The sequence below is a fragment of the Ahaetulla prasina genome, chromosome 7 (assembly GCF_028640845.1).
Source record: "Ahaetulla prasina isolate Xishuangbanna chromosome 7, ASM2864084v1, whole genome shotgun sequence".
Taxonomy (NCBI): Eukaryota; Metazoa; Chordata; class Lepidosauria; order Squamata; family Colubridae; genus Ahaetulla; species Ahaetulla prasina.
Genome location: NC_080545.1, coordinates 61,962,688 through 61,985,967, shown reverse-complemented (window position 1 = coordinate 61,985,967; position 23,280 = coordinate 61,962,688). Strand labels below are relative to the sequence as shown.

Sequence of the window (23,280 nt, the reverse complement as noted above, 5' to 3'; positions counted from 1 at the left end):
CAGATATTAAGTAACTATATGTCACAATGAGAAATAACCACTGTTTAAGACTTTGGTAAAAAGACTACCACACAATCTTTTGACAATCCTTTGTTTGCCATGAATGATTGGGAATCCAGTATTTTATTCATAGCTTTATTTCTGATCACTTCATATGTTCCATCAGAAGACAGAAGTATCTGATGTCAAATTAAGTTAATATAGAAGATATTGCAGGCTTTAAAATGACATTGAATTCAGAGTTTTAAAAGTGAATGCCAGCATTTAGATTGTACATAGAAATAAATCTGGCCAGTGAAGTTTGTTCAATATTATTCTAATATGCTCCATTATGATCTAGTCCCAGATATATCTTGAAATCAAGTTGCCTTTAAGCCTGAGCTGGAAGTTCAGCTTGTCAATCTAAGTCATTTTTAAAATTGAAGAATGCTTTTCAGATTTTGAATGAAAAGATATGAGAAAAATAATGGGTCAAAGTTTATCAGTAGATCAGAAAATGCATATTTTATGAGTATTTAAATTAACCGATGTGCTTTTCATAGTTTTCTTGGTTTACGTATACAGTAGATAATTTGGGGGTCAAGGACCTTATGGCTTTTATTTGAGGAAAAAATATTGTATTTTGCAATTTAGTCCAATATTATTAACACTGTTGGTCCAAAGTATAATATTAAATGGAAAACAAAAGTACGTACCAACTTTTAACTTTTGTTGAGATTGAGCTTCAAATAGTTGAGAATTCAGTAATTCATAATTATTTCCAATCATTTTTAGTATTATTTATCTGAATATTATGTGCTTGAACATAAATGAGCAATATACTTACCAATTGCATACAGAAGTTAATATATAATGAAAGTATCTAGGAATAGCTAGGGATATTTTATTAAAATAGATTGAAGGCAGAAAGACTAAATATTTCATAAATCATTACAATAATGTGATCTGTATTATAATAATTACATTATCCTCAATGTGTTCTAAACTCAAGTTTTTTAACTTTGGGATTTACATTGGTTTTGTATTTTGTCATTTGTTCTGTAATACTATATTTAGTATTACAGAAAAATTAGATACATTTTAAAAATATTAAAATTTATTTATTTATTCCATTTATCTCATATACATGACTCTGAGTAACAATGATTAAAAACAAGATAAATTATTATAACAAACTAATAAATAATATATAAAGGTAGTCAATTTATGACCACAATTGAGCCCAAAATTTTGTTACTAAGTGAGGCATTTGTTAAGTGAGTTTTGGCCCATTTTACAATCTTTCTTGCCACGGTTGTTAAGTGAATGTCTGTACTTGTTAAAGTAGTAACACAGTTGCTAAGTAAATCTTTCCCATTGACTTTGCTTGTCAGAAGGTGATCAACATGACCCGGAACACTGCAACCGTCATGAGTCAGTTGCCAAGCATTTGAATTTTGATCACATGACTATGGGGATGCTGTAATGGTTGTAAGTATGAAAAACAGTCATAAGTCACTTTTTTCAGTGATATGATAACTTTGAACGGTCATTAAATGAATGACTGTTCATTTACAGCTTACAAAAGTTGTAAATTGAGGACTACCTGTGTAATAGCTAGATTAAAAGACCAACCAATACAACAATTAATACAACCATGACATGGACTCAACCCTATTGCCATGTCCCTATGCTTAGTAAAAAACCGAAAACTTTAAGGTCTTACAAAAGGGCCATAGAGTTGGGGCAAATCTAATATCTGGGGGAATGTGGTTCTAGAGTGGAAACCACAACTCAAAATGTTCCAGAGAATGTCCTTCTGTCAGATCTGACAGGATGAGTAGACACACAACTAGGAGAGACATTCCAAATACAAATACAAATCTAGAGCAACCAATTTTCTTCAAATAGCCTCAGAGCTGGGAAATTCCCATATTATAAAACTATATGGGTAATTTTTGTTATTTGCAGATATTAAGTAACTATATGTCACAATGAGAAATAACCACTGTTTAAGACTTTGCAAAAAGACTACCACACAATCTTTTGACAATCCTTTGTTTGCATGAATGATTGGGAATCCAGTATTTTATTCATAGCTTTATTTCTGAGTAACAATGATTAAAAACAAGATAAATTATTATAAAAATCTAATAAATAATAATAATAATAATAATAATAATAATAATAATAATAATAATAATAATAATAATAATAATAATAATAATAATAATAATAATAATAATAATAATAATAATAATAATAATAATAATAATATAATAATAATAATAATAATAATAATAATAATAATAATAATAATAATAATAATAATAATAATAATAATAATAATAATAATAATAATAATAATAATAATAATAATAATAATAATAATAATAATAATAATAATAATAATAATAATAATAATAATAATAATAATAATAATAATAATAATAATAATAATAATAATAATAATAATAATAATAATAATAATAATAATAATAATAATAATAATAATAATAATAATAATAATAATAATAATAATAATAATAATAATAATAATAATAATAATAATAATAATAATAATAATAATAATAATAATAATAATAATAATAATAATAATAATAATAATAATAATAATAATAATAATAATAATAATAATAATAATAATAATAATAATAATAATAATAATAATAATAATAATAATAATAATAATAATAATAATAATAATAATAATAATAATAATAATAATAATAATAATAATAATAATAATAATAATAATAATAATAATAATAATAATAATAATAATAATAATAATAATAATAATAATAATAATAATAATAATAATAATAATAATAATAATAATAATAATAATAATAATAATAATAATAATAATAATAATAATAATAATAATAATAATAATAATAATAATAATAATAATAATAATAATAATAATAATAATAATAATAATAATAATAATAATAATAATAATAATAATAATAATAATAATAATAATAATAATAATAATAATAATAATAATAATAATAATAATAATAATAATAATAATAATAATAATAATAATAATAATAATAATAATAATAATAATAATAATAATAATAATAATAATAATAATAATAATAATAATAATAATAATAATAATAATAATAATAATAATAATAATAATAATAATAATAATAATAATAATAATAATAATAATAATAATAATAATAATAATAATAATAATAATAATAATAATAATAATAATAATAATAATAATAATAATAATAATAATAATAATAATAATAATAATAATAATAATAATAATAATAATAATAATAATAATAATAATAATAATAATAATAATAATAATAATAATAATAATAATAATAATAATAATAATAATAATAATAATAATAATAATAATAATAATAATAATAATAATAATAATAATAATAATAATAATAATAATAATAATAATAATAATAATAATAATAATAATAATAATAATAATAATAATAATAATAATAATAATAATAATAATAATAATAATAATAATAATAATAATAATAATAATAATAATAATAATAATAATAATAATAATAATAATAATAATAATAATAATAATAATAATAATAATAATAATAATAATAATAATAATAATAATAATAATAATAATAATAATAATAATAATAATAATAATAATAATAATAATAATAATAATAATAATAATAATAATAATAATAATAATAATAATAATAATAATAATAATAATAATAATAATAATAATAATAATAATAATAATAATAATAATAATAATAATAATAATAATAATAATAATAATAATAATAATAATAATAATAATAATAATAATAATAATAATAATAATAATAATAATAATAATAATAATAATAATAATAATAATAATAATAATAATAATAATAATAATAATAATAATAATAATAATAATAATAATAATAATAATAATAATAATAATAATAATAATAATAATAATAATAATAATAATAATAATAATAATAATAATAATAATAATAATAATAATAATAATAATAATAATAATAATAATAATAATAATAATAATAATAATAATAATAATAATAATAATAATAATAATAATAATAATAATAATAATAATAATAATAATAATAAATCTGGCCAGTGAAGTCTGTTCAATACTATCCTAATATGCTCCATTATGATCTAGTCCCAGATATATCTTGAAATCAAGTTGCCTTTAAGCCTGAGCTGGAAGTTCAGCTTGTCAATCTAAGTCATTTTTAAAATTGAAGAATGCTTTTCAGATTTTGAATGAAAAGATATGAGAAAAATAATGGGTCAAAGTTTATCAGTAGATCAGAAAATGCATATTTTATGAGTATTTAAATTAACCGATGTGCTTTTCATAGTTTTCTTGGTTTACGTATACAGTAGATAATTTGGGGGTCAAGGACCTTATGGCTTTTATTTGAGGAAAAAATATTGTATTTTGCAATTTAGTCCAATATTATTAACACTGTTGGTCCAAAGTATAATATTAAATGGAAAACAAAAGTACGTACCAACTTTTAACTTTTGTTGAGATTGAGCTTCAAATAGTTGAGAATTCAGTAATTCATAATTATTTCCAATCATTTTTAGTATTATTTATCTGAATATTATGTAAAAGAGATCTAGGTGATAAAAACATAAGGAATTCTCCTGGACCCAGCCATAGGTCTATCTAAACTAGCATTGAACTTTATAAAGTACAGAACTGGAGGCATTTGGGAACCTCACAAGCCTGGACTGGAAGGCAATAACCTCCTTCACTGTCACTTCCTGGAAACCAATATTTAAAGGACACTGTGTGATTCAGAAAGTAGTAAAGTATCCACTGATTGACTTGTCCTCTTTGTACCTGTAGAGTCCCTTTTAAAAACTAAACATTTGATTTTAATAATCGTAACTGTTAAGTTCGGGAAGTAACGAGGCTGGAGACCAGGGTAGTGACAACAGCTCTTTAATATAGGGTGAACCCAGCAACAGGCTGGGGCTAAAACCTCTCCTTTTATACAGTTCTGCTGGAGGCTTCGTCCAATCAGCAACGTGCTGATTTCCCGCTCAAATATTTAAAGGCACAACTGTTAATACATAACACTCCTCCCCTCCCAGAAAACACTTGGTCTTATTTACATATTTATTCACATGTTATTTTTCAATGAGTCACGCAAATAACCTGGGCGTCTCCTAGTTCTTTCTGACCTCGCGGTTCAGTTCTGGGTGGTGTTTGAGCTGGTCGGAGGGGCTGTTTTCTCCTCCCAGCTCTTTCTAGGCCATCGGGCTCTGGATTATTGGCCGACTCTTTTCTTGGCCATCCGCCTTGGATTAATTTTGGAATTTTCCTTGCTGTTTCCCTCGGGGACCTGATGGCGTCGCTGGAACTCTGGAACCTCAGCTAAGTCTTGCGCCTCCCCCGGGTCATTGTCAGCTGTGGATTCAAAGTGGTATTGGTCATTACCTGTCTCTGTTGGTTTGGTTTGGTCAGTTATTCGTTTCCTTAACTGATCTATGTGGCGCCGCCACACTCGGTTGTCTGGTAGCTCTACCACGTACGATTTTGGCCCTGTTACTTTCGTTACTTGTCCGGCGACCCAACTCGGGCCGTCCCCATAGTTTCGGGCCCACACCCGGTCGCCTATGCTCATTTCTCTTGTTTTTTCTAGCTCCCCCTTGTAACCCTCGGGTGTGTAATGGGGGTTCAAACGGTCAAGTGGGCACCGGAGTTTTCGTCCCATTAGCAATTCGGCTGGGCTTTTTCCCGTGGCTGTGCTTGGGGTTCTGTGCTGGACGGCTAGGAAAAGTCTATTTTTGTTTGCCAGTCACCTGGCTTGAGCCTGGACAATGCCTCCTTAGCGCTCCGGACGGAACGCTCTGCAAGGCCATTCGACGCAGGGTGGAAAGGTGCAGAGAGGGCATGTCGGATGCCTTCCTCTGCCAGGTACTCTTCAAACTGGGCTGCCGTGAATTGGGGCCCATTGTCGGACACCAGAGTGTCCGGCAACCCGTGAGTTGCGAATAGGTGGCGCAGGGTTGCGATTACTGCTTCAGCTGTGGTGGACTTCATAAGTATGATCTCTAACCATTTGGAAAATGCGTCCACCACCACTAGGAACGTTTGGCCGTGAAAGGGGCCAGCAAAGTCAATGTGGATTCTTGACCAAGGCCCTTGGGGCTTTTCCCATTCTCTGACTGGGGCTGTTGGGGGTAGCGGTCTGGACTCTTGGCAAGCTTGGCATTTCCCTACCCTCTCAGCAATCTCTGCGTCCATGAGTGGCCACCATACATAGCTTCTAGCTAACCCCTTCATCCTTACGATGCCTGGGTGACCCTCGTGGAGGAGGTCCAATACCTTGCCCTTAACTTACAGGAATTATTACACGATCACCCCATAACAGGCACCCCTTGAGCCGAGAGCTCATCACGTTTCTTAACAAATTCTTTGAACTGCTCGCCCGCGCAGCGGCCACCCTCTCTGTACCCAACCGAGTACAGTCCTTAACACAATGTCGGTATGATGCCGAGCCACTTCCTTTGATGTGACTGGGCCAGAGTCCAACGAGTCAATAAGGAGGATGGGTGTCCCCGGAGTGGGGTCTTCGGTCGCCCCTGGCAGTGGGCATCGGCTCAATGCGTCTGCATGCCCCACTTCTTTCCCCGGTCGATGCTGCAGCTTGTATGAGTAAGCGGCTAAAAATATAGTCCCATCGAGTCAAACGTGGCGAAAGTGCCACAGGCGTTGGCGGTCGCCAGCCAGTAATCCCAGTAACGGTCTGTGGTCAGTCACGATTTCAAAATTCCGCCCAAAGACATACTCATGGAATTTTTGACCCTGATACAATGGCTAATGCTTCTTTGTCTAATTGGCTGTAGTTCCTCTCTGGGAGGACATCGTTCTAGAGTAGAACGCTATAGGGCTTCTGTGCCGTTTGAAGTCTATGGCTGAGTACAGCCCCACCCCATAAGGGGACGATCGCAAACCAGCACTAGGGTAGTGAGTCGTGATATTGGATGAGCAGGCTATCACTTGAGAGCAGGTTCTTTACTGCTTCAAAAGCCCTATTTTCTGACTTTCCCCAAGACCAAACAGTATTTTTCCCTAAGAGCCTATGCAGCGGTTCCAAGAACGGTTGCTTTGTTCTTTAAAAGACCGCGTAAAATTAACCAATCCCAGGAATGCCTGCAGCTCTGCTTTGTTTTTGGGCGCTGGAGCCTTCCTAATTGCCTTAACTTTGCTCTCAGTAGGGTGAATTCCTTTCTTGTCTATCCGGTAGCCCAAGAAATCGACCGATTCGACCCCTATCTGACATTTATTTGTCTTGACTTTTAATCCGGCTGTCCGGAAAATGCTCAAGACCTTTCTTAACCGCTCCCCCAATTCCTCCATGTTTTCCCCTGAAATTAGGACATCATCAAGTAGGAACTACCCCAGGAGCCCTTGCAGTAGTCGTTCCATCAGGTTTTGGAACAGCCCTGGTGCCACACTAACCCCAAATTGCAATCGGGTGCACTTGAATGCCCCCTGTGCGTCACAATCGTTTGGGCTTGGCTGTGCGGGCGTCTACTGGCAGTTGTTGGTAGGCTTGGGCCAAGTCTAACTTTGCAAAGACTTGCCCTTGCCCCAAGAGTGCAATAAATGTTGCACTACGGAACCGGCACGCGCTTTTCTGTAAGGCTTTGTTAAGCGTCGCCTTGTAGTCAGCGCAAATTCTAATTGACCCGTCCGATTTGATGGGGTGACGATTGGCGTCTCCCACTTTGCGTGATCGACTGGCACCAAAACCCCTGATTTATGAGCTTGTCCAGCTCCTTATCAATTTTGGTTTTAGGGCAAAGGACTCTCCTCGCCTTAAGCCTAATGGGGGCTACCTGGGGTCTAAGTTGAAGGAAATAGGGGTCCCCTTGTACTTGCCCAGGCAGTCCTTGAAGACATCTTGAACTCGTTAAAGAGAATGTCTTTCAAATTGCAGTCACTTCTGTAGATGCCAGTCACTCCCATGCCCAGGGCACGAAACCAGTCTAGTCCCAACAGACTGGGCAGAGTTCCTTCGGCGATCGTGATGGGCAGGGTCTTTTATGAGGGCCGACTCGACTCGGACGGAGGTGGTCCCTCGAACAGGGATGCGATTCCCTGGTAGTCGTGCACTCGTAGCCGCTGTGCTTGCAGATGGCGCCGCGACGGACGGCAGCGACTTCGCCAGGGTGTCCCAGGACATGATGGTGATCGCTGATCCCGTGTCCACTTCAAGCCTGCACCTTACTCCCTCGATCTTGGGCTTTGTGAAAATCTTCTTTTCCACTTTGGTTGAGGCGCGCCTATAATGACAGTCGCTTGTTAGACTTCGCCTTTCTTGTTTGAACCAATCGCGGGCCGCCTTTCCGGTTCCGCTTTGATTGGCCGATTTGAATTTTCGGGAAGGTTGGGCCGCCTGCAAACCTGAGCTAAGTGTCCTTTCTTCCCACACCGCCGCATGTTGCGTCTTTAAACCTGCAGCGTTGGCGCTGATGCTGCCCTCCGCAGCTTCCGTGACTGCCACGGTCCTCCGTGTCGCGTTTCGTCCGGCAGACCCTTCCTCATCCTCGCCTCACCTTCGGATTCGGACTGAATCTCCTCCTGGTGTACTGGCGCTGGCCTTGCGCCGCCTTGGATTGAAGAGGCTTTGCAGAGTCTCTGCTGCTTTAGTAGACATTTCGTGTGCTCTGGCCTCGCCCAGAGCGGTGGCTAGTGTCAGGTTGCTCCTGGCTAGCAGTCGTCGCCAGAGGCGGATGTCCTTGACCCTCGGATGAGTTGCTCGAGTAGCACTTCGCCTAAGTCTCGGTATCCGCAGTCCTTGGACGCTCTTCTTAAAGCGGCCATGTAGTCACCGATGGACTCGCCCTCCATCTGTCTACGTTCTCAATTCAAACCGCTGCACGTATTTGGACGGCGCCGGTGCGAAATGGTTCTTCAGCAAAGTCTGCAGAGTCGGCCACGATACCGATTGTATCGGCGTTGGCTCTGCCAGGGCTTCCGCAATCTCGACCTCCGGCCCGCAATGGCTTAGGAAGTAAGCCCGCTTGCGGTTATCAGGGATCCCCTGTAGTTCGTTGGCTTCTAGAAAGCTTTCGAAACGGGTCATATATGTTCCCCATTTCTCCTTGCCCGGGTTGTACGGTGCGGGTGGCGTGTTTGCCATTTCCGCGTTTCTGCCCTGAGTTTGCTGGGTTCGGAACTAGCGTGCTTCAGCTCGGTTCTGGTTCTCCTTTAGCCTCGATATCCCACCTTCGTCGCCAATGTTAAGTTCGGGAAGTAACGAGGCTGGAGACCAGGGTAGTGACAACAGCTCTTTAATATAGGGTGAACCCAGCAACAGGCTGGGGCTAAAACCTCTCCTTTTATACAGTTCTGCTGGAGGCTTCGTCCAATCAGCAACGTGCTGATTTCCCGCTCAAATATTTAAAGGCACAACTGTTAATACATAACAGTAACTGTTGGTAGCAAATTCCATAGATTAGTTATGGACCTTGTAGTGGGCTCAGAATTCCCTTCTATTTAAGCTCCCAATAGTGTGATGAAAGGGAGAGGAAAATCTCTTCACGTACAGTATTTACAAGTATTTATCTGTTTGTTTCTTCAATTTCTATAGCAGTCCACATGACATTTGACTCTATATGCCTCTCATGTTTGCCCTTACTTTCCGCCATTTCACACTGAAGAGTCTCAGTTGTTATAGGCTTTCTTTGTAATGGTATTCTTTGCTCTAATCTATTTTGTGGTAATTTTTCTACCTCTACCTCTATTAAGGTATTCCAGGTATGGTCTTATAATAGATTTGTAGACGGTATTTGAGTTTTATTGTGTCAATGTCAGTTTTACTTTAGTTCCGTTTGCAATGACTCCAAGCATAGCTCTTTGGGTTAGATGTGTGTTTGATATTCCTGCTAAGTTACAGTATTGTAAGTTCAAAAGTCATCTACATATAAGGAAAATATAGACTTGTTTGGAGTGGGGAGACAATATTTATCACTTTACACTTATTTATATTGAACAGATTGGATCTATGAACAATTGCTTGCCTGAATTTTCCTATGTTACAGTTGCTGAACAGAATATATTTATTAAAATAGAGGTAGTCCTCCACTTACAACCATAATTGGCCCGGAATCTTGGACATTGAGTGAAGCAGTTGTTAAGCGAGGTGCCTCATTTGCTTTGCTGAACAATGGCAATCCTGCCTCTCGTACTGTAGTTGTGGTTGTTAAACGACCATACCGATCATTAAGTGGAGAGCCTGGGTCTCTCCCTGCCCCATTGGGAAGAATGATGGCATTTGCTTGAACTTTTGCCAGACTTAGTGTTCTGTTCCTCAGTGTGTTGGATGAATGGACCTCAAATACGGTCAAAACATTAGTGAACGCTATTGTTTTGAAAGACTTAGAATGCTGGCTTTTGCTAGCATTTCCCCCTCCAAAACTCAACATTCTGAAAGTCATAAATTTACACCAGCCATAAATACAAATAGTTTGCCAAGCACCCAAAATATGATCATGTGACCAGTGGCTTGCACATTTTATGACAGCCAAAACTGCTTTACAGGCTGTAAAGCACCTGTTCTGAAGCCACTGTTGACTGTAAATGGTCATTAAATGACCAATTATAAGTCAACGGTTACTTACAAGGGTCATACTTACAAGGGTAAGGATTCTTACTTGTAACTGTTTAATTGTGTAATGTTGCATGTCCAAAGATTTATATTGAACTAAAGAAAAATATTACATGAAGACAAAAGTATATAAAAAGTATAAATCATGACAACTGGAGCAAACTTTATTAAGCTGAGACATTTTGTTACTCATCCAAGTAGTTTCTTCAGTCAAAATGAAATTTTTTTGGCTAGGCATAGAGTCAGAACATTATTGGAATGTATTAACTCTGCCATACTGACTGCAAATTTTTTTGGGTTAGGCACAGATAATAGTCTCCATGATTTAATCCTTTTAGATACTTTTGGCCTGAAAATCAAGTTTTCATTTTACAAAGTGTATTTAATTTTGGGGAGAAACTCCCTGCAGTCAGTAGAGCGGAGTTAGTACATTCCAACGACCCTCTGATTCTATGCCTATCCAAACAATTTTCATTTTAACTAAAGAAGTTACTTGGAGAAGTAACAGAACATCTCAGCTTAATAAACTTTGCTCCAGTTGCCGTGATGTAACCCTTTGAGATAATGAAAAATATATTGGGACTTTTGGAGAAAAGATATATATTTTCTTTGCATGCTGTGTGTGTGTATTTGCATTATTGAAGCCATATTTTTATAGACATCTTAATAAAGTGAATCAAGGAAGTGAATAACAACTTAAAAGCAAAAGTGAAAAATGCACCCTTTTATCCTTCTAGAAGTTTATGAAGAATAGGTCTTCCCACAAACATTGGGCTAGAATGGGGCTGAGCTAAATCAGGGTGTCCTTGATATAATGAGAAGGGTTGATTTGTTTGTATTAATATTGATTGTTGTGAGGCCCCTATCACTGGGTGCAATAGGCAGTGATAAGTTTTGTAAATAGCCAACCAACCAATCAACCTAGAGTCTTCACCTGATCACTGGCCTTGTTTTAGCTGCTACACATTAGTCTGCTTAGCCTTAGAGGAAACACAGGCCGGGGACCAAGTAGCAAAGATCTCAGAGTATTTATTTCCTCCTTTACTTCCTCCTCCTCCTGGTTTTTTTCTGTGGCTAGGATAGTTGTGCTCTGGACTGGGTGGGATTACCAAGAATCTCTTTAAATAGCAGATTATTTGCTCCCTACTCCTTAAACTCTCATCCTGCAGTTCTGGAAAGGAAGAAACATTCCTCTATTCCCCCACCTTCGGTTTGAGTGTGCTCGCTGCGCTATGAAAGTGTATGTATTGAAAAACGGTCTAACGCAATTTCCAGTGGGCCGGACTCTTCTTATGTCATTTTTTTTTTGTTCCTGTTTCCTTGGTATATTAAGAAATGGGCACCATTTTTCCGCGGTGCCTCAAATGGCTATTTGCTTCCTGCAATCAGGAGAGCAAAAGAAAGATTGAATTGTTACTGCAGTGAGGTTCCCTGAAATAGGACGCCCTGAAGCAGCAAATACACCATCCTAGAATAGGGGTCGGGACGCGGCAACGCGTCATAACTCGAACCGGTTACTGTATTGCAGAACTCTGCCGCTGGTTTTTAAACCCGCCGAGCGATGCCAGGCTTCCCGGGCGATTCTCAGTGGGGATGAGCAACAGGATTAGGGGCTCAGCAACCGCAATGGCCCAAACTGTCGGGGGAGGGGGGGGGCTCGCAGCTAAAGACCCATCCTCCCCTACCGGTCGGAAGCTCCGAGGGTCCCCTTTGTGTCCCGACCTAGGGGCGTTCTGCGCGCTCTCGCGTTTTGGAGGAAGCGGGAGCGGCAGCAGCTCCCACTCTCCTTTCTCCCGGCCCGGGCTCGGGGAAGCAGCCGGTGTTGGCGGGACAGCAACCAAAGCAGCCTTGCGGGGGCTGAGGTCGGGCAGAGAAGCGGCGGTCGCCGCAGCAGGAGGGTCATTTAAGCGGCGGCATGTGGGCGCCCCTCGAGCAGCTCCTTCCCTCTCCCTGTGCAGGCGGGAGCGGAGGAGACACTGGGAGAATATCCATAGTAACAGGGGATGCGAGAGGAGGGAGGCGCGGCGCTGCGCAGCGGTAGTTCGGCAACGTGCCCTCCCGCAACCGGCGCGGCGTGCTCCGAGACTCCTCCGCTCCGCACGGGAAAGCCCGGTGAGTGATGAATGGCCGAGGCCCTCGGCGGGACAAAACGGGGAGTCGGGCGGCGAGGAACGGCTTCTGGCTCAGCGCGAGCAGGCGGCGGGAGCGCGGAAAAGGAGGACCCGAGGACGCGCGTTCGTCCTCCCCCTCCTTTTTTTCACCTCCTTCCTCCCTCGGCTGTAGCGGGCGGGAGGTGTGTGTGGGGGGCGATCGCTCGGTTCGGTTCGGCTGCGGCGCCACTGCCTAGGTCGCCGGGGAGGAAACATGCACGAAGGCGGAGAAGCATTGCTGCGGAATAGAAATATCCCCGGTTCGGCTGACGGCCCCCGCCTGCTCGCGCTCGGCTCGCTTCAGTCACGGCAGCTGCCGCCGCCGCCTTCTTGCTGCGCTTAGGTGAGAGGAGCGGCTGATGAGTAAGCGAGGGCGGGATGGCTGCCTCTGCATGCGCGGCTCGCAGGGAGGGCTGGGCCCAGAACAGCCTGAAAAGGGGACCCGCGGTGAGGCCGGGGGTCCGGCTGGAAGGCACCTGTCTCGTTGCCACCTGCCGCCTTCGCCCCAGTTCTGGGCTGTTGCGAAGTGAACCGTCAGCTCCCGGTGGCAGTTTCGGGCTCTTTCTCTCTCCCCGCCCCCGTCCCCTCCGCACGCCAGGCCTTCAGGAATGTCGCGGTGCCTAAAAATAGTCCGTTGGAAAGAAAGGGGGAAAAGTGGCAAAATGCAGAGAGACAAAGGCGCTGAATATGCGTGCCTCTCCTGCTCTTCTGGAGAGCGCCTGAACTGAGGGAAGGCGTCTTACTAGGAGTGACGTGCTGGAGGGGGAGGTTTCGTCGTCTCGGGGTGCAGTGATGCCGGGGGGACGACGACGTTATTCTCAGTGGGTTTCTTGCCTGTATTTTAAAGCTATGGTTAAAAGCGGGCATGCACTTTTCAGTGGTTGAGCACTGGAGAGTCTTAAGGGGAAGTTAGATTCCAGTTACTATTATTATTATTTGGCTCCGAGCTCTTCTCGGTTGTGAGATTGTAAAGTTTCATGTTGTGGGCTTGCCTAGGACTGCGCGGTTTTCAAAGTTCCCAGGAACAGAAGCGTCGGATGCAGAAGTGAGTCTCAGACTTGCAGAGTTGCTATTTGTGTCCTTTTTGCTCTTATTATTTTCAAAGACATGAGAGTAATGATTTGTTTCACAGGTGACATTCTATAGATTGAAATCAGAGATCATCATTAACCCAGAAGATTTATTATCTCAAGGTAGCAGTGCAAACCTTTATAGTGTGACCATTGTGTAGTATAACGGTGGCTTAGTGGAATATTGCTGCATGTACAAAGATGGAATACTTTTAGGTCTCATAAACTATTATTTTAGAATATTACAGTTCCATCTAATTCAGTGGCATCAAGTGAAGTAATTGATGAGCTTGCTTCTTAGTTGTAATTATGTGTCAGGTTATGAGCACGTTTACTCGGAAAAATATTTTATACACATATATTTGCAATATATTTTATTGCAAACTCTATTCTGCAAATATTTTTCCTCCACATATTGTAATCAGAAAGGATATATGAAGCAGTTTCTATTTTTTTCAAATAGTAAACATACATAGAACTTGTAAGAGTTTGAATATACAGTCTGATTTGACTTGTGAAACAAATTTTCACTTCTCTTGTATGAGCTGGAGTGACATGATTTATACATGAAACCAATACATTTAGCTTTATCGAAAGTAATATGAAGATTCAAAGCAATATTTGAGCAACAAGAGCAAATATACCAATCAACTGCTGGGAAGTAAGGGGGAAAAATGTGTTCTTTATTGAACCAAAAGTCCCAATATGCTTTCCACTCTTCTACATCAGACAGTTGAAATGATTGGCTTATACTAAGTGGAATTAGTTAGAAATATACATGTATAGAAGCAATTACCTAATGTATACAGTATAGAAGTATATAGTATAGAAACAACATGTATAGTCTGAAGGAAAGGGCAAAATAATATGAAACATTTAAAAAGAATGCAAATATATATTTTGACAATAAATAAAGTAGAAGATACATACTTTCTAAAGGAAGCATCCTTGTGCCTTACATTTTACATATGTTATACATCTATTTCTAATTTGTTTAATTAATTGCAAATCCCACTGGAACAAGTTACCACCAGGTATCTGTCAAATCCCTCATCTTTGGACCTTTCGACGCGAGCTGAAAACATTTTTGTTTCACCATGCAGGACTGGCCTAGTGGGGTTTTTGTAAGGGGTTTTATTGGTTTTAAGTTCTTCAACCAACTCTAAATTTTCCTTTTAAACTGGTCCTAAAAATTGTACTAACTGTCTTTACTTTGGCTGTAAACCGCCCTGAGTCCTTTGGGAGAAGGGCGGTATAGAAATTGAAACAATAAATAAATAAATAAATAAAATTATTTATAGTACTTTTGTTGATGATCTTTGGTGAGAGCGGAATGGGGGTAGTGCAACCATCAATCACGGCAGCCTTTTGGTTGGCTATGGGGCTGGGGCTGAATGGCACAGTCTTGTGCTGGTTTGACTGGTCCCAATCGGTGTTAATAGGAAGTGAGAGGTCCAGCCCTTGGCTGCTATCTTGTGGTGTGCCACAGGGCTTGGTACTCTCTCCATTCCTTTTTAACATATATATGAAGCTGCTGAGTGAGATCATCCGTCACCATGGTTTGAGGTATCTGCAGCACACTGACGATATCCAACTCAGTATTTCTACCTCTGGTGACCAGATGATGCTGTTGCTGCCCTCTCTAGGTGCCTGGAGGCTGTGTGGCTGGATGGGTGACAACAGGCTTCAACTGAACCCTGACAAGACCAGATGGCTTTGGGTGCACGGGACCCTAAGATCTGGGACTTTGCCATGTTTAATTCTGAATGGGATGACATTACCCCAGGTGGATCCGGTCCACAAGTTGAGGGGTTCTCCTTGGACTTGCCACTCCTGCTCAAGAGCAAGTAGCAGTTACAGTAGAAGACCTTTGCACAATTTCAGGTTGTGTACCAGTTGCAGCCTTTCCTCAATCAGGAGTCCCTGTGTTCAGTCATTCAGGCCCATCATCTCACAGTTGAATTATTGCAATGTATTCTACTTGGGGCTATCCTTGAAGAGCATTTGGAAGCTTCAGCTGGTGCAGAGTACGGCAGCATGGGTGGTTCTTGGTGCCCCAAGAATGGCTAATGTAACATCACTGCTCCATGAACTGCAGTGGCTGCTGGTCTGCTTCCAAGTACAATTCAGATTGTTGATAATCACCTTTAAAATCCTTCATGGTAATCACCTTTAAAATCCTTCATGGTATGGAGCCGGGCTACTTGAGGGACTGTTTCATCCCACTGGTATTGGTCCATTCCATGGCAAGGGAAGCATGCTGTGGGCCCTGTTGCCCTGAGTATTTCAGCCAGCATGGTTCAGGAGAAGGCCTTCTCTACTGTTGCACCTGCCTCTAGAACATCTTGCCCCCACCCCCAGCTAGTGGGGTTTGCTCTCATTATATATACTTGTAGCTTGCCTTTTCAATGTTGTGGAAGTGGTTTTGGTGGTTCCTTGATTGGATGCTTTCTGCTTGTTCTATATAGTTTGCAATATGTTGTTTGTATATTGTAGACGATTCTTGTTTTCTTTTCTGGGGCTGCTGAATCTTTTAGTTTACTTTGAATGTTCTAGAGGGCTTTAGTTGGTTTGTGTGCTACCGTGATAATATTCTGTTGGTAATTTCTGTGATGTTTTTAATGTATGGCACTGTTATTCCTTTCACAGCTTTTGTTGATTGTGTTATATTGGATTGAGTGGTCAGGCATATTTTTTATGAAATAGCATGGAAATCCATTTTGTTGGAAGAAGTTGTATAGAACAGGGCCCCCAAACCTTTTGGGTACCAGGGACTGGTTCCGTGGAGAGTGATTTTTCCACAGACTGGGGGTGGGAACGTGGTTTCACGTCTACATTGATCCTGCACATGTGCGGATGGGGCTTCACTCACTTACGCAGCCTAGTTCCTGGCGGGCTATGGACTGGTGGTGATCCACAGCCCAGGTTTTGGGGACCCCTGGTATAGATGATCTATTTCTTTTTTCTGATTTTCAAGATTTTTGCAGTGTGTTTGTGCTGGTCTAAATAGTATTCTTACAGAGCTCTTGTGGGAAGTGGTAGTGGGTGGTTTTATGATAGACTTGTGTTTCCAATTTGCCATCACTGCCTCTGCTGATGAGGTTACCCAGGAAGGATATTTTGTTGTTGTTTTCTTCTTTCGTTGTGAATTTTGTTGCTTTGAGGATATTGTTGATGGTTTTGTGTGTGTTCTCTAGCTGGTCCTTTTTTATTATGACAAGGTTTCAGCAGCGGAAACAAGCTCCTTAAGGTTGCATTGCGGAAGAGCCTAGAAAGAATGACGATTTCTATGACACTTAGTGCGTATTTTGTTTTATACACATATAAATAATTTTATGTAAAGCCGCCTTTTTCTTTAGCCATGCACCATTACTTTTAATTCCTGATGTCAGTGTAGTTGCAGGCGAAGATAAACAGTGTGTGGATGGCTTATTTATTTAGGTTTTTGTTCGTTGTAGTCAAAGACTTTGCATGTTATAGTCATAACAACAATAATAGGGTACAATTAAAATTACATAACATAAACCATAAGCAGCAGTTCCCCTAATTTACACCACATATAAATAATGAAATAGACAACCCCAAAGCCTTAAAATAGACAGTGATATCTATTATTCAAAGATATTCTACAATAAATATGTGTTTAATTATTTCTTTAAACCTAACAAGGTAGGAACTGATTGCATTTCAAGGGATGTGTTACAGAAAACATTTGTGGGCCTCCATACCTCACAGAAATGAAGACTACTAACTGATTCCCTTGGAGCTCTGCAATGGATGGTTGGAACTGAGTAGAGGAGACAGTCCTAACAAGGCGTTTATATTTTGAAAAGTAAAAACAGCATGTTGAATTGTGAATGAAAGGTAATAGGAAGCCAATGCAAGGCCCAGAAGGTAGGTGTGATAACCTCATGTCAGCAATACCTGTAAGGCAGCCCCACCTAGAGCACATTACGAAAATAGAGTCCAAAGATGGTAAAGAGTGTGAGTCACTATCGTGAGTTTATCCTATCCCAGGTAAAACTGCAACTGACATTAGCCAAAGTTGAGCAGTGTTCTGATCATGGCTTTTACCTGCTCCTCCTTCTGGCTGTAGCCATTGATCCTTTGAGGACCCTCAAATCTGCTATCTCGGGGGCAGTACCACCTTATCAAGACCTTTGTCTCAGGATTTTGAATGCTAACCAATATGATTTGATCTTGTCCTTTTATAGTTAAAATTTGGGAAGACAGCAAATTATAAATGTGGCTCAAGATCAAATATTATGTGTTAAAGAAGCAGTGTGTCTGTTTCTGTGTTATCTCCAGTACTGAGAACAACATACTAAAAATTTAAATTTGGAGGGGCATGGAGATTGACTAAATGAAGTACTATACACAATATTTGAAAACAAAATCTACACCTGATTTGCTATTAATGTTTTTATATATATATATATTGTTTCTAAATAATTACATATTTGTTTACAGAGTGTCAAGGGAAAATACTTCTGAGCTATATGGCAGAAGTTTTTAGAGCTATATTTATATTTATTACATATTTCCAGGCCTTTTTCTTTTCATCTCTTTCTTTATTTCATTTTAAAAAAATTACTATGCTGTTAATTCATAACACATTGATTCTTTAATGCTGTAATGTTGGTATGTTCTGTTGAATATGTGGTTAGTATAATATTTTTTTAAACATGGCCAGTGGAAGAAAAGCATAATTAAAAGTATAATTCCAATTCCACAAAGTAGGTATAATGGAGGGCAGTAGAAGAAGCAAATAAGATTCTAGAAAAAGCACTAAGAATATCTAGAGGCAAAAAGGCACATAGAGAATGTGGAAAGAGGCTCAAGTCACAAAGGAAGACGATATAGAGTAGATTAGAACTATGAAGCTGGTGTCAGGAAAGCAGAAGTTCAAAATGAGCTGAGGAAAAGTTCTGAAAACTACTCTACATATTAGTGATAGGATTTAGTTTTATGTAATGAACTATTTACATATGAATGGATATCATCATAATTATCATCATATTTATCACCATGAAACATTTTACAATCTTATTTCAGCCTTCCTCAATTTAATTTTCTCCAAGTATGATGGACTACATACCCACAGTCTCCAAAGCATATCCAGTAAGAATTATAAATTGAAGGAAGGACTTCCAAATCTACAAAGTATATTCTGAACATTTGAATGAACTACTTAAACGTCTTTTCAAACATTATGTTGACATAAAACCAAGCTTGTTTTTGAGAGTAGCAGTGAAATATTTGTTGCTAGGTAACATGGTAGAGCTATATTGCTTTATTTAGAGAAAGAACAGATTGGTTGCTCTTAGCAGCAATGACATATAAAAAGTATAAGAAGTTTTTATTGGGATGGCTTCTTACATTCTGTTTGTGCAAGTAAAGAATTGTTTTTATAACATATGAAAGGAGGTACTTTTTAATCTTGGATTATAACTTTCTATTAGTGTCATAGTTTTTGAATACTACAAGCGGCATGGATACAACTAAGACTAGGATAGTGTTATGTAAAAGCTTTGCTTGACCAGAAACATGATGGGACAGTAGAGGCAAAATTTATGGGTGCATCTGTTGATGACTGTGACATATGGAAAGATTAGGACTGGGTATGTAAGAGACGTGTGGTAAAGTACATGAATTAATATATGAAATAAAAATATGTTATTTGTGAAAAAATTTTTTGAAATATTTAAGAAAAGTGAACGATGTAATAAATCTGAATTAAGATGATCTAACATATGATGAGTGTGTGCATGGGGAAAAACATAGTTTTAGAGATGTCTGTATGAATGAAATGACTAAAATAGCATTAAAGAATGAATAGATTGCACTAGTGGAGACTAAACATTGAATTGTTGGGTCCTTAGAATTCTCTAAGCTTGGTTTTCTTCTTGAGGATGTTTCATTATCAGATTAGGGAACATCATCACTACTAAAGAGAAGTTTGTTTTTTGTTTGTCTTACAGCCTTGTGTAAGTTTGGACAAGATGGGTTGAGTGATTGGCTGGTTTTGTTTGATTGGCATATTACTGTTTGGTATTTATTATGATCAAATGCTGGTTCTTATCTGGGTATTTAATAGGTATGCCAAAGAAAGGCAATGCCAAAGAATGTTCAAACTATCACACCATTGCACTCATTTCACATGCTAGTAAGGTTATGCTTAAAATCCTGCAAGCTAGGCTCCAGCAGTATGTGGATCGAGAATTACCAGAAGTACAGGCAGGATTTCGTAGAGGCGGAGGAACTAGAGATCAAATTGCCAACATACGCTGGATCATGGAGAAAGCTAGGGAGTTCCAGAAGAACATCTACTTCTGCTTCATTGACTATGCTAAAGCCTTTGATTGTGTGGATCATAACAAATTGTGGCAAGTTCTTAAAGAGATGGGAGTACCAGACCATCTTATTTGTCTCTTGAGAAACCTGTATGCGGGTCAAGAAGCCACAGTGAGAACTGGACACGGAACCACTGATTGGTTCAAAATTGGGAAAGGAGTCCAGCAAGGCTGTATACTATCACCCTGCCTATTTAACTTATATGCAGAACACATCATGAGAAAGGCGGGGCTAGATGAATCAAAAATTGGAATTAAGATTGCCGGAAGAAATATCAACAACCTCAGATATGCAGATGATACCACTCTAATGGCAGAAAGCGAAGAGGAACTAAAGAGTCTCTTGATGCGGGTGAAGGAGGAGAGTGCAAAAATTGGCTTGAAACTCAACATTAAGAAAACTAAAATCATGGCATCCGGCCCTCTCAATTCCTGGCAGATAGATGGTGAAGAAATGGAGGTAGTGACAGATTTTATTTTCCTGGGCTCCAAGATCACCGCAGATGGGGACTGCAGCCAAGAAATTAAAAGACGCTTGCTCCTGGGGAGGAAAGCTATGGCAAATCTAGACAGCGTACTAAAAAGCAGAGACATCACCCTGCCAACAAAAGTGCGTATAGTCAAAACTATGGTTTTCCCAGTTGCAATGTATGGCTGTGAAGGTTGGACCATAAGAAAGGCTGATCGCCAAAGAATTGAGGCCTTTGAACTCTGGTGCTGGAGAAGACTCCTGCGAGTCCCTTGGACTGCAAGGCGATCAAACAAGTCAGTTCTAGAGGAGATCAACCCTGACTGCTCTTTAGAAGGCCAGATCCTGAATATGAAACTGAACTACTTTGGCCACCTAATGAGAAAGAAGGACTCACTGGAGAAGAGCCTAATGCTGGGAAAGATTGAGGGCAAAAGAAGAATGGGACGACAGAGAACGAGGCGGCTGGATGGAGTCACTGAAGCAGTAGGCATGAGTTTAAATGGACTCCAGAGGATGGTAGAGGACAGGAAGGCCTGGAGGAATGTTGTCCATGGGGTCGCGATGGGTCAGACACGACTTCGCAACTAACAACACCAAACAAAAAATGTGCTCCAGACTGTTTGCCTCTTTCTTTAACTATTGATTCTTCCTTTTGAATGGTTCATGAGAGTTTTTCCCCCTGTATGTTGATAGTTAATGGAATGCAAAACTTCTAATAATTCTCTTGCATTCTTAAAGGTATCTTGATTTAAAATGTATACAGCACAGTTTTCTAGTTGAAAAGGTAATTGAACACTTTCTGTCCTATGAAATTAATTTTATAATGTCTTCTGATTGCCAACTGATGTTTATGGATGCATTCTGCCTGTTTGTTCTGGATAGTATTTTTCATAGTAAATGATTGCTGTGAATAACTCTATTTTGCCTTTAATTACTGAATCTTTAAATTTGCTTTGTTATTGTGTAGGCTTTGGTGATGCCTACAAAGGGGTTGTAGCAACCTACTGGTGGTTTCTGAAATGTTTCTGATATATGGAAGAGGTATTCTTTTTGTAAGTTGTAATGGTTGATTGGTTGATTGATTAGTTGTATGGATAGACCCTTTTTAATGAAGTTGCGTGGGTATTACATTGCAAAATGTTATATAAATAGACACTGCTTTCTGGTGTTCTGGGTTACTGCAATGCATTTTTGCTCATTTGAATAGAGTTCTTATGCAGTTTCTTTTGGTATTCTTGGGTTGTTGCTATGGTAGTTGAGTACTTGGTTAGCGTGGGCTGCTTTATAAAGCATTTGGATTTGTGATTTGCCATTGTTTTCTCTGCTAATGTGAATATCCAAGAAGGGTAGTTTTTGTTCTCTTCTGATTTTGTGAATTCATTTACATTAAAGGTGTTGTTGATTGTGTGTGTTCTCTAAATGTTTATTTCTTGTCATTTTATGACTAGATTGTTGTGGGTATATATGAAATAAAAATTCCAAGCTTGGTGATAGTTATATGCTACTCTCAAATCAATGGTGAAAATTCCTGACTGGTATTTTGGGGGAAAATTGTATGGTACAACATTCGGAATGAATCCAGGAAAAATGTTATTCTGATAGGTGTCATGAATGAATGAGTGGAATTGAGATAATAGAGTAGCAATAAAAGTGATTGGGTCATTCAGAGATCCATGAATTTTTTTTAGTTTAAATAAATTAATAAATGGGTTAGGAAAACATATGCTGTTTTAAAATATATGATTTAAATGTAAGTTTGTTCATACATATACATGATTGAGAAATGAATATGAAAGTATGATTTATTGATTTAATTGCTTATAATCAAAAATTTAGAGAATTGTTGAAAGACATAAGGGTAATGAGAGGTTCTGAATATAGGACTATTAATGAATTAATGGGGTGGACCTTTGAAAAAAACTAGATATGGAAATAAAATTAAAAAATAAAATCAAACAAAATAGTATAAATAAACCAAGAAATAACATAGAATTAGAGAATTATAAATAAATATTTTGATCATTACAAATCTTAATACTTAAAGGCATAAAAATTTGGAGACTACTGATGACATGAGGTTACCATATAACCCATAAGACTAGCCAGAGAAGTGTTTACTAATCTGTTTGCTTTTTGTTGATGGTACTCTAAACTTAAATATGCTATATGCCAATTTTATAGCTTGCTTCAGGAATTGTAATGGTAGCTGGAAATGACTTTGGAAGTTGAGAGAAGAGCTGAAGGAATATGGTCATGACAAGTATCTCAGAAAGTTCCCTGTGAAGGTGAAAGGAAAATATACTTTCAGACTTGCAAGGTTCTGTTAACATAAGCTTATAAATAAAGTAGAGCTAGTTCTGCTGGGTATTCTACTTGTCTTGACTATCCTGCAAGACTGATAGTAATGTTTATGGTAGCTATAAATTGAATTATTGGATATAATGAAATGTATAAGGATCTAACTGTACATATTTACTTTAGGAAGACATCTTGTTGCAGTTATAACTTCAATAAATATCTTGAAAATAAATAAGCAACTTTCAAATATGTTTAACGGTTAAA

At 37.9% G+C, this 23,280-nt stretch overlaps 1 protein-coding gene across 17 annotated transcripts in view; it reads left to right on the top strand.

Annotated features, from left to right (window-relative positions):
- The window catches only part of ANKS1B (ankyrin repeat and sterile alpha motif domain containing 1B), a 247,797-nt gene that overhangs the window by 165,992 nt on the left and 58,525 nt on the right, over positions 1-23,280 (top strand). The window contains exon 1 of one of the 17 annotated variants that reach the window (XM_058190602.1): positions 11,832-11,913. The exons of 14 other annotated variants lie outside the window; for them this stretch is intronic. The gene's annotated coding sequence lies outside the window, so the exon portion shown is untranslated. Of the gene's footprint in view, positions 1-11,831; positions 11,914-12,512; positions 12,786-12,937; positions 13,167-23,280 lie in introns of those variants that run through there. 2 more of the 17 variants (XM_058190599.1, XM_058190598.1) reach the window with 2 other exon arrangements.